Source organism: Entelurus aequoreus, linkage group LG15 (assembly GCF_033978785.1).
Source record: "Entelurus aequoreus isolate RoL-2023_Sb linkage group LG15, RoL_Eaeq_v1.1, whole genome shotgun sequence".
In the NCBI taxonomy this organism is placed as follows: domain Eukaryota; kingdom Metazoa; phylum Chordata; class Actinopteri; order Syngnathiformes; family Syngnathidae; genus Entelurus; species Entelurus aequoreus.
This window is the reverse complement of record NC_084745.1, coordinates 52,434,568-52,446,650: the sequence shown is the minus strand read 5'-3', so window position 1 is coordinate 52,446,650 and position 12,083 is coordinate 52,434,568. Positions and strand designations below refer to the sequence as shown.

Here is a 12,083-nt window from a genome sequence, read left to right as displayed (position 1 = left end):
GCACACGAAAAACTATCTTGTGCACGCAAGAAACTTTCTCGGGATAGAAACTTTTTATAAAGTTATAAAAAAAATAATTATTATTTTTTTTATTTTTTTTTTAGACATGTATCTCGTGTGCACGAGAAAACTAAGATTTATTTTTTAATTTTTTTATAACTTTATAAAAACTTTCTCGTGCGCACGAGAAACTTTCTATAAAGTCATTAAAAAAAAATTCAAAAATTATAATTTTTTTTTTTTAGACATGTATCTCGTGCGCACGAGAAAACTAAGATTTATTTTTATTTTTTTTATAACTTTATAAAACGTTTTTTCGTGTGCACGAGAGTTTCTTGTGCGCACGAGAAACTTTTCATAAAGTTATAAAAAAAAAAAAAAATTTTAAAAATAGTTTTCTCCAGCGCACGAGATACATGTCTAAAATTAAAAAAAATAAATATTTTTTTAATTATTTTTTTTTATAACTTTATGAAAAGTTTCTCGTGCGCACGAGAAACTTTCTCGAGATAGAAACTTTTTATAAAGTTATAAAAAAAAAAAAAAAGTTATCTTTTTTTTTTTTTAAGACATGTATCTCGTGCGCACGAGAAAACTAAGATTTATTTTTATTTTTTTTATAACTTTATAAAAAGTTTCTCGTGCGCACGAGAAAGTTTCTTGTGTGCACGAGAAACTTTTTATAAAGTTATAAAAAAATTTAAAAAATTAGTTTTGTCCTGCGCACGAGATACATGTCTAAAATTTAAAAAATATATTATTTTTTAAAATTTTTTAAAATTATTTTATAAAAAGTTTCTCGTGCGCACGAGAAAGTTTCTTGTGCGTACGAGAAACTTTTTATAAAGTTATAAAAAAAATAAAAAAGTTTTCTCCTGCGCACGAGATACATGTCTAAAATTAAAAAAAAATTTTTTTTTTTATAACTTTATGAAAAGTTTCTCGTGCGCACGAGAAACTTTCTCGAGATAGAAACTTTTTATAAAGTTATAAAAAAAATAAAAAAAGTTATCTTTTTTTTTTTTTCAAGACATGTATCTCGTGCGCATGAGAAAACAAAGATTTATTTGTTATTTTTTTTATAACTTTATTAAAAGTTTCTCGTGCGCACGAGAAAGTTTCTTGTGCGCACAAGAAACTTTTTTATAAAGTTATAAAAAAATTAAAAAAATTAGTTTTCGAGATACATGTCTAAAATTTAAAAAATATATTATTTAAAAAAAAATTTTTTTTATAACTTTATAAAAAGTTTCTCGTGCGCACGAGAAAGTTTCTTGTGCGCACGAGAAACTTTTTATAAAGTTATAAAAAAAAATTTAAAAAAAAGTTTTCTCCTGCGCACGAGATACATGTGTAAAATTTAAAAAATTTTTTTTTTTTTTTTATAACTTTATGAAAAGTTTCTCGTGCGCACGAGAAACTTTCTCGAGATAGAAACTTTTTATAAAGTTATAAAAAGACATGTATCTCGTGCGCACGAGAAAACAAAGATTTTTTTTAATTTTTTTTTATAACTTTATAAAAAGTTTCTCGTGCGCATGAGAAAGTTTCTTGTGCACACGAGAAACTTTTTATAAAGTTATAAAAAAAAAAAATTAGTTTTCTCCTGCGCACTAGATACATGTCTAAAATTTAAAAAATATATTATTTATTTAATTTTTTTTTTATAACTTTATAAAAAGTTTCTCGTCCGCACGAGAAGCTTTCTATAAAGTTATTAAAAAAAAATTAAAAAATTATAATTTTTTTTTTTTTTAGACATGTATCTCGTGCGCACGAGAAAACTAAGATTTATTTTTATTTTTTTTATAACTTTATAAAAAGTTTCTCGTGCGCACGAGAACGTTTCGTGTGCGCACGAGAAACTTTTTATAAAGTTATAAAAAAATAAAATTAAAAAAAAAGTTTTCTCCTGCGCACGAGATACATGTCTAAAATTAAAAAATATATATTTTTTTTTTATAACTTTATGAAAAGTTTCTTGTGCGCACGAGAAACTATCTCGTGCACACAAGAAACTTTCTCGGGATAGAAACTTTTTATAAAGTTATAAAAAAAAAATTTTAAATTATAATTTTTTTTTTTTTTTTTTAGACATGTATCTCGTGCGCACGAGAAAACTAAGATTTATTTTTTATTTTTTTTATAACTTTATAAAAAGTTTCTCGTGCTTACGAGAAACTTTCTATAAAGTTTTTTTAAAAAAAATTAAAAATTATAATTTTTTTTTTTTTTTAGACATGTATCTCGTGCGCACGAGAAAACTAAGATTTATTTTTATTTTTTTTATAACTTTATAAAAAGTTTCTCGTGCGCACGAGAAACTTTTTATAAAGTTATAAAAAAATAAAAAAGTTTTCTCCTGCGCACGAGATACATGTCTAAAATTTAAAAAAAAATTTTTTTTTTTTTTTATAACTTTATGAAAAGTTTCTCGTGCGCACGAGAAACTTTTTATAAAGTTGTAAAAAAATAAAAAAAATAAAAAAGTTTTCTCCTGCGCACGAGATACATGTCTAAAATTTAAAAATATATATATTTTTTTTATAACTTTATGAAAAGTTTCTCGTGCGCACGAGAAACTTTCTCGAGATAGAAACTTTTTATAAAGTTATAAAAAATAAAAAAAAGTTATCTTTTTTTTTTTTTTAAGACATGTATCTCGTGCGCACGAGAAAACAAAGATTTATTTTTTATTTTTTTTATAACTTTATAAAAAGTTTCTCGTGCGCACGAGAAAGTTTCTTGTGCGCACAAGAAACTTTTTATAAAGTTATAAAAAAAAAAAAATAATTAGTTTTCTCCTGCGCACGAGATACAACTCTAAAATTGAAAAAAAAAATATATATATATATATATTTTTTATAACTTTATAAAAAGTTTCTCGTGCGCACGAGAAACTTTTTATAAAGTTATAAAAAAATAAAAAAAATAAAAAAGTTTTCTCCTGCGCACGAGATACATGTGTAAAATTAAAAAAAATATTTTTTTTTTTTATAACTTTATGAAAAGTTTTTCGTGCGCACGAGAAACTTTCTCGAGATAGAAACTTTTTATAAAGTTATAAAAAAATAAAAAAAAAGTTATCATTTTTTTTTCTTTAAGACATGTATCTCGTGCGCACGAGAAAACAAAGATTTTTTTTATTTTTTATAACTTTATAAAAAGTTTCTCGTGCGCACGAGAAAGTTTCTTGTGCGCAGAAGAAAATTATAGTTTTTTTTATAACTTTATAAAAAGTTTCTCGTGCACACAACAAACTTTTTATAACTTTATAAAAACTTTCTCGTGCGCACGAGAAAGTTTTTATAAAGTTATTAAAAAAGAAGTTATAATTTTTTTTAATTTTTTTTTTAGACATGTATGTGCACACGAGAAAACTAAGATTTAAAAAAAATTTTTTTTATAAGTTTATAAAAGGTTTCTCATGCGCACAAGATAGTTACTCATGCGCACGAGATACATGACTAAAAAAAACCAAAAACATTATTAAACAAAAAATTCCCCCATGTCCCTTTAGGGGCTCCGTAAGGTGGCTAACACAGGGAGTACACTTTTTCGCCCGTAAAGCCCTCTAAAATACGCCAACAGCACTCAATTTACGTGACTATTAACCAAGTATTAGCGACTGATTGACTTTGACATAAAAAATATATATATATTAATTCTTCATCCAAACGGGAAGATACATAAACATCCCATCAGTTGGCACCCCATTGAGTGCAGACATTGTACAGTAAGTGGTTGTTTTATTATGTTCTTCTTTTCTTGTTTCACACTTAGCAAGAGCACTACAAAACCCAAAAGCAGTGAAGTTGTCACGTTGTGTAAATGGTAAATTAAAAATAGAATACATCCATCCCATCCATTTTCTACCGCTTGTCCCTTTTGGTGTCGCGGGGGGGTGCTGATTTGCAAATCCTTCTCAACCTATATTCAATTGAATAGACTGCAAAGACAAGATACTTAACGTTCGCACTGGAAAACTTTGTTGTTTTTTTGCAAATGTTAGCTCGTTTGGAATTTGATGCTTGCAACGTGTTTCAAAAAAGCTGGCACAAGTGGCAAAAAAGACTGAGGAAGTTGAGGAGCGCTCATCAAACACTTATTTGGAACATCCCACAGGTGAACAGGCTAATTGGGAACAGGTGGGTGCCATGATGCTCAGTCGTTCACAAACAAGGACGGGGCGAGGGTCACCACTTTGTCAACAAATGCCTGAGAAAATTGTTTAAGAACAACATTTCTCAACCAAGCTATTGCAAGGAATTTAGGGATTCCACCATCTACGCTCCGTAATATCATCAAAAGGTTCAGAGAATCTGGAGAAATCACTGCACGTAAGCGATGACATTACGGACCTTCGACCCCTCAGACGGTACTGCATCAAAAAGCGACATCAGTGTGTAAAGGATATCACCACATGGGCTCAGGAACACTTCAGGAAACCGCTGTCAGTAACTACAGTTGGTCGCTACATCTGTAAGTGCAAGTTAAAATGCAAGGCGAAAGCCATTTATCAACAACACCCAGAAAAGCTGCGCCTGAGCTCCTTTAAGATGGACTGATGCAAAGCGTAAAAGTGTTCTGTGGTTTGACAAGTCCACATTTCAAATTGTTTTTGGAAACTGTGGACGTCGTGTCTAAAGAAGGAAAAGAACCATCCGGATTGTTCTAGGCGCAAAGTGCAAAAGCCAACATGTGTGATGGTATGGGGGTGTATTAGTGCCCAAGACATGGGTAACTTACACATCTGTGAAGGCACCATTAATGCTGAAAGGTACATACAGCTTTTGGAGCAACATATGTTGCCGTCCAAGCAACGTTATCATGGACGCCCCTGCTTATTTCAGCAAGACAATGCCAAGCCACGTGTTACAACAGCGTGGCTTCGTAGTAAAAGAGTGCGGGTACTAGACTGGCCTGGCTGTAGCATCATTTGTCCCAAAGTAGCCCTCATGAAGTCCGCCATGATTGTTTGTTGTTGGAGGAAATAGCGGACGTTGTGATGTCTGGGAAATTAATACGCAGCTGTTGCTTAAAAATGAGCAAAATACATCAATATTACGTTTTATTCAGAATGTGCCTGTTACTACATTACATATATACTCACCCGATGCATATGTTTTTTAAACGCTTTGTAGGCGGAACAGAGCTCCATTGTTTGCTGACTTTTGCTAATGTTTATTTACGAGTTAGAATGCATGAAAAAAACACACAAAAAAAAAACTTTTCTTGCCTTAAACAAGGATTACATAATGTGTGCATACACCTTTAATAAGAAAAGAGCATTGTTTTGATTACAACAATAACAATTACTCATACAAATAGTATTATTATTATTATTATATTAATAGTAATGAACTCAAAACTGCCGTGGTTCAAATGAGCTGCAATGCACTTTATTCACCAGCAGGTGTCAGCCAAGTCAAAGACAACAACAGGTCTTTTCCCACCGATTCTACCGCATTATATATCTGCTGTTTTTGGCACAACTTCAATAAAAACATGAATTCCTGGTCAAATTTTTTGTAGTAAGGTACTGTATTTCTGATAAGGGTGAACGTACTGACTCATATATATACATATTTTTTTATTTTATTTTATTTTTTTAAAAATTGTATTTTTGCCTAAAACATTTTCTCCGTTTGTATACTCATGATCAACACACTTTTTTCGATGAGCTTGCAAAAACTCCAACAAAAAAAGTGAATAAAAACGATATTTACTTGGTTTTGAGACGGTCAACATTTGCAGTGTTTTCGACGTCACTCTCCAAAATCCGTATCAATGGGGTACACTACAGCAGTGTTTTTCAACCTTTTTTGAGGCAAGGCACATTTTTTGTCATAAAAAAAATCCGGAGGCACACCACCAGCAGAAAACTTTAAAAAATGAACTCCACCAAGTCGTCGTGTCTTATTTTGAGTGTGTTGGTGTCTTCCTGTGTGTAGTGCTTTAGTTCTTGTCTTGCTTATTTTGGTGGCCCTTCCTGTTTTGCCGGTGTTTTCCTGTAGTGGCTTCATGTCTTCCTTTGAGCGCTATTCCGCGCACCTGCTTTGTGTTAGCAAGCGAGGCTATTTACGTTGTTGCTATCCTTCTTTGTGTGGCCATTGTTGATTTTCATGTCATTTTCATGGATACCGTAAGTTTTTGCTGTAGTCCAGCATTCTGTCTCTGTTTACTTTGTAGCCAGTTCAGTTTGACTTTTGTTTTGCATAGCCTTTTCCTTTCGTTCACTTTGGGTTTAAGCATTACATACCCTTTTTTACCTGCACCCTGCCTCCCACTGTGGTCTGCATATCGGGATCACGACAAACCATCCTCGTCTCACCCGACACATTCCGACTTTTACAAAGCAATGCTGCCACCTACTGACATGGAGTATTACGTGGTTACCCTGCCGAGTTTTACACAGCACAGACACTAAGCAACGGCAGATTCTAATTATTGATTTGCCAAAAATATTTTTGGGATAAATTAGGTGAAGTTGCATAATTTCCCACGGCACACCAGACAATATCTCACGGCACACTAGTGTGCCGCGGCACAGTGGTTGAAAAACACTGCACTACAGGACACACTGGCTTTACTTTGAAAAACCAAACCGGATGCTCGTGTTTAACGCCGGCTTACTTGACCATTTATGTGCCGGCACCTGTTGTTAAAGAAGAAGCCCACATCAAAGATAACGTCACTAAGCAGACAAAAACTGCACACGATAACAGTGGCGGAGTTTGGATACAACCAGCACCACTTTTTGTGGATTAATTTTGCTTTTTGACAATTCAGCGGAGTCGTCTTTTGACGTTTTTTTACTTGGCTACTTTGTTTCCGGATACTGCTGCGGGTTCGTATATTTTTATTATTTAGTTGGCTAACAAGTATTCCATAACTTTGTTTACGTTAGACTCAAAGGCACCGGAGGGAGTCAAATTGCTCCCTTTTTGGATTTAATTCTGTTAGAACTTACTTTCAAGTTCGAGCCGGCAAGTTGTGGATGTTACACACAAACTGGTTCGGTCCAAACAAGGACCATGAATGCAGTAAATGTGGATGTTACACACAAACTGGTTCGGTCCAAACAAGGACCACTAATGCAGTAAATGTGGATGTTACACACAAACTGGTTCAGTCCAAAAAAGGACCATGAATGCAGTAAATGTGGATGATACACACAAACTGGTTCAGTCCAAACAAGGACCATGAATGCAGTAAATGTGGATGTTACACACAAACTGGTTCGGTCCAAACAAGGACCATGAATGCAGTAAATGTGGATGTTACACACAAACTGGTTCGGTCCAAACAAGGACCACTAATGCAGTAAATGTGGATGTTACACACAAACTGGTTCAGTCCAAAAAAGGACCATGAATGCAGTAAATGTGGATGTTACACACAAACTGGTTCGGTCCAAACAAGGACCATGAATGCAGTAAATGTGGATGATACACACAAACTGGTTCGATCCAAAAAAGGACTACGAATGGAGTAAATATGGCTGTTATACACAAACTGGTTCGGTCCAAATAAGGACCACTAATGCAGTAAATGTGGATGTTACACACAAACTGGTTCGGTCCAAACAAGGACCATGAATGCAGTAAATGTGGATGTTACACACAAACTGGTTCAGTCCAAACAAGGACCATGAATGCAGTAAATGTGGATGTTACACACAAACTGGTTCAGTCCAAACAAGGACTACGAATGCGGTCAATGTGGATGATACGCACAAACTGGTTGAGTCCAAATCAGGACCCTAATGCAGTCAATGTGGATGATACACACAAACTGGTTCGGTCCAAACAAGGACCATGAATGCAGTAAATGTGGATGATACACACAAACTGGTTCAGTCCAAACAAGGACCACTAATGCAGTAAATGTGGATGTTACACACAAACTGGTTCGGTCCAAACAAGGACCACGAATGCAGTAAATGTGGATGTTACACACAAACTGGTTCAGTCCAAACAAGGACCATGAATGCAGTAAATGTGGATGTTACACACAAACTGGTTCGGTCCAAATAAGGACCACGAATGCAGTAAATGTGGATGTTACACACAAACTGGTTCGGTCCAAACAAGGACCACGAATGCAGTAAATGTGGATGTTACACACAAACTGGTTCAGTCCAAACAGGGACCACTAATGCAGTAAATGTGGATGTTACACACAAACTGGTTCGGTCCAAACAAGGACCATGAATGCAGTAAATGTGGATGATACACACAAACTGGTTCAGTCCAAACAAGGACCATGAATGCAGTAAATGTGGATGTTACACACAAACTGGTTCAGTCCAAACAAGGACTACGAATGCGGTCAATGTGGATGATACGCACAAACTGGTTGAGTCCAAATCAGGACCCTAATGCAGTCAATGTGGATGATACACACAAACTGGTTCGGTCCAAACAAGGACCATGAATGCAGTAAATGTGGATGATACACACAAACTGGTTCAGTCCAAACAAGGACCACTAATGCAGTAAATGTGGATGTTACACACAAACTGGTTCGGTCCAAACAAGGACCACGAATGCAGTAAATGTGGATGTTACACACAAACTGGTTCAGTCCAAACAAGGACCATGAATGCAGTAAATGTGGATGTTACACACAAACTGGTTCGGTCCAAATAAGGACCACGAATGCAGTAAATGTGGATGTTACACACAAACTGGTTCGGTCCAAACAAGGACCACGAATGCAGTAAATGTGGATGTTACACACAAACTGGTTCAGTCCAAACAGGGACCACTAATGCAGTAAATGTGGATGTTACACACAAACTGGTTCGGTCCAAACAAGGACCACGAATGCAGTAAATGTGGATGTTACACACAAACTGGTTCGGTCCAAACAAGGACCACGAATGCAGTAAATGTGGATGTTACACACAAACTGGTTCAGTCCAAACAAGGACCATGAATGCAGTAAATGTGGATGTTACACACAAACTGGTTCGGTCCAAATAAGGACCATGAATGCAGTAAATGTGGATGTTACACACAAACTGGTTCAGTCCAAACAGGGACCATGAATGCAGTAAATGTGGATGTTACACACAAACTGGTTCAGTCCAAACAAGGACCACGAATGCAGTAAATGTGGATGTTACACACAAACTGGTTCAGTCCAAAAAAGGACCATGAATGCAATAAATGTGGATGATACGCACAAACTGGTTCAGTCCAAACAACGACTACGAATGCAGTAAATGTGGATGTTACACACAAACTGGTTCGGTCCAAACAAGGACCATGAATGCAGTAAATGTGGATGTTACACACAAACTGGTTCGATCTAAACAAGGACCATGAATGTAGTAAATGTGGATGTTACACACAAACTGGTTGAGTCCAAACAAGGACCACGAATGCAGTAAATGTGGATGATACACACAAACTGGTTCAGTCCAAACAAGGACTACGAATGCAGTAAATGTGGATGTTACACACAAACTGGTTCGGTCCAAACAAGGACCATGAATGCAGTAAATGTGGATGTTACACACAAACTGGTTCGGTCCAAACAAGGACCATGAATGCAATAAATGTGGATGTTACACACAAACTGGTTCAGTCCAAACAAGGACCACGAATGCAGTAAATGTGGATGTTACACACAAACTGGTTCAGTCCAAAAAAGGACCATGAATGCAATAAATGTGGATGATACGCACAAACTGGTTCAGTCCAAACAACGACTACGAATGCAGTAAATGTGGATGTTACACACAAACTGGTTCGGTCCAAACAAGGACCATGAATGCAGTAAATGTGGATGTTACACACAAACTGGTTCGGTCCAAACAAGGACCACGAATGCAGTAAATGTGGATGTTACACACAAACTGGTTCAGTCCAAACAAGGACCATGAATGCAGTAAATGTGGATGTTACACACAAACTGGTTCGGTCCAAACAAGGACCATGAATGCAATAAATGTGGATGTTACACACAAACTGGTTCGGTCCAAACAAGGACCACGAATGCAGTAAATGTGGATGTTACACACAAACTGGTTCGGTCCAAACAAGGACCACGAATGCAGTAAATGTGGATGTTACACACAAACTGGTTCAGTCCAAATAAGGACCACGAATGCAGTAAATGTGGATGATACACACAAACTGGTTCAGTCCAAATAAGGACCATGAATGCCGTAAATGTGGATGATACACACAAACTGGTTCGGTCCAAACAAGGACTACGAATGCGGTCAATGTGGATGTTACACACAAACTGGTTCGGTCCAAACAAGGACCACGAATGCAGTAAATGTGGATGTTACACACAAACTGGTTCGGTCCAAACAAGGACCACGAATGCAGTAAATGTGGATGTTACACACAAACTGGTTCGGTCCAAATAAGGACCACTAATGCAGTAAATGTGGATGTTACACACAAACTGGTTCGGTCCAAACAAGGACCATGAATGCAGTAAATGTGGATGTTACACACAAACTGGTTCAGTCCAAACAAGGACCATGAATGCAGTAAATGTGGATGTTACACACAAACTGGTTCAGTCCAAACAAGGACTACGAATGCGGTCAATGTGGATGATACGCACAAACTGGTTGAGTCCAAATCAGGACCCTAATGCAGTCAATGTGGATGATACACACAAACTGGTTCGGTCCAAACAAGGACCATGAATGCAGTAAATGTGGATGATACACACAAACTGGTTCAGTCCAAACAAGGACCACTAATGCAGTAAATGTGGATGTTACACACAAACTGGTTCGGTCCAAACAAGGACCACGAATGCAGTAAATGTGGATGTTACACACAAACTGGTTCAGTCCAAACAAGGACCATGAATGCAGTAAATGTGGATGTTACACACAAACTGGTTCGGTCCAAATAAGGACCACGAATGCAGTAAATGTGGATGTTACACACAAACTGGTTCGGTCCAAACAAGGACCACGAATGCAGTAAATGTGGATGTTACACACAAACTGGTTCAGTCCAAACAGGGACCACTAATGCAGTAAATGTGGATGTTACACACAAACTGGTTCGGTCCAAACAAGGACCACGAATGCAGTAAATGTGGATGTTACACACAAACTGGTTCGGTCCAAACAAGGACCACGAATGCAGTAAATGTGGATGTTACACACAAACTGGTTCAGTCCAAACAAGGACCATGAATGCAGTAAATGTGGATGTTACACACAAACTGGTTCGGTCCAAATAAGGACCATGAATGCAGTAAATGTGGATGTTACACACAAACTGGTTCAGTCCAAACAGGGACCACTAATGCAGTAAATGTGGATGTTACACACAAACTGGTTCAGTCCAAACAAGGACCACGAATGCAGTAAATGTGGATGTTACACACAAACTGGTTCAGTCCAAAAAAGGACCATGAATGCAATAAATGTGGATGATACGCACAAACTGGTTCAGTCCAAACAACGACTACGAATGCAGTAAATGTGGATGTTACACACAAACTGGTTCGGTCCAAACAAGGACCATGAATGCAGTAAATGTGGATGTTACACACAAACTGGTTCGATCTAAACAAGGACCATGAATGTAGTAAATGTGGATGTTACACACAAACTGGTTGAGTCCAAACAAGGACCACGAATGCAGTAAATGTGGATGATACACACAAACTGGTTCAGTCCAAACAAGGACTACGAATGCAGTAAATGTGGATGTTACACACAAACTGGTTCGGTCCAAACAAGGACCATGAATGCAGTAAATGTGGATGTTACACACAAACTGGTTCGGTCCAAACAAGGACCATGAATGCAATAAATGTGGATGTTACACACAAACTGGTTCAGTCCAAACAAGGACCACGAATGCAGTAAATGTGGATGTTACACACAAACTGGTTCAGTCCAAAAAAGGACCATGAATGCAATAAATGTGGATGATACGCACAAACTGGTTCAGTCCAAACAACGACTACGAATGCAGTAAATGTGGATGTTACACACAAACTGGTTCGGTCCAAACAAGGACCATGAATGCAGTAAATGTGGATGTTACACACAAACTGGTTCGGTCCAAACAAGGACCACGAATGCA

General features: G+C 36.4%; 1 protein-coding gene across 2 annotated transcripts in view; it reads left to right on the top strand.

The window, feature by feature from the left end:
* The first annotated feature begins 6,647 nt into the window (after window positions 1–6,647).
* Window positions 6,648–12,083, top strand: part of LOC133630256 (rho GTPase-activating protein 29-like) — a 142,887-nt gene continuing 137,451 nt past the window's right edge. For both annotated transcript variants that reach the window (XM_062021729.1, XM_062021730.1), the window contains exon 1: window positions 6,648–6,850. The gene's annotated coding sequence lies outside the window, so the exon portion shown is untranslated. The remainder of the gene's footprint in view (window positions 6,851–12,083) is intronic.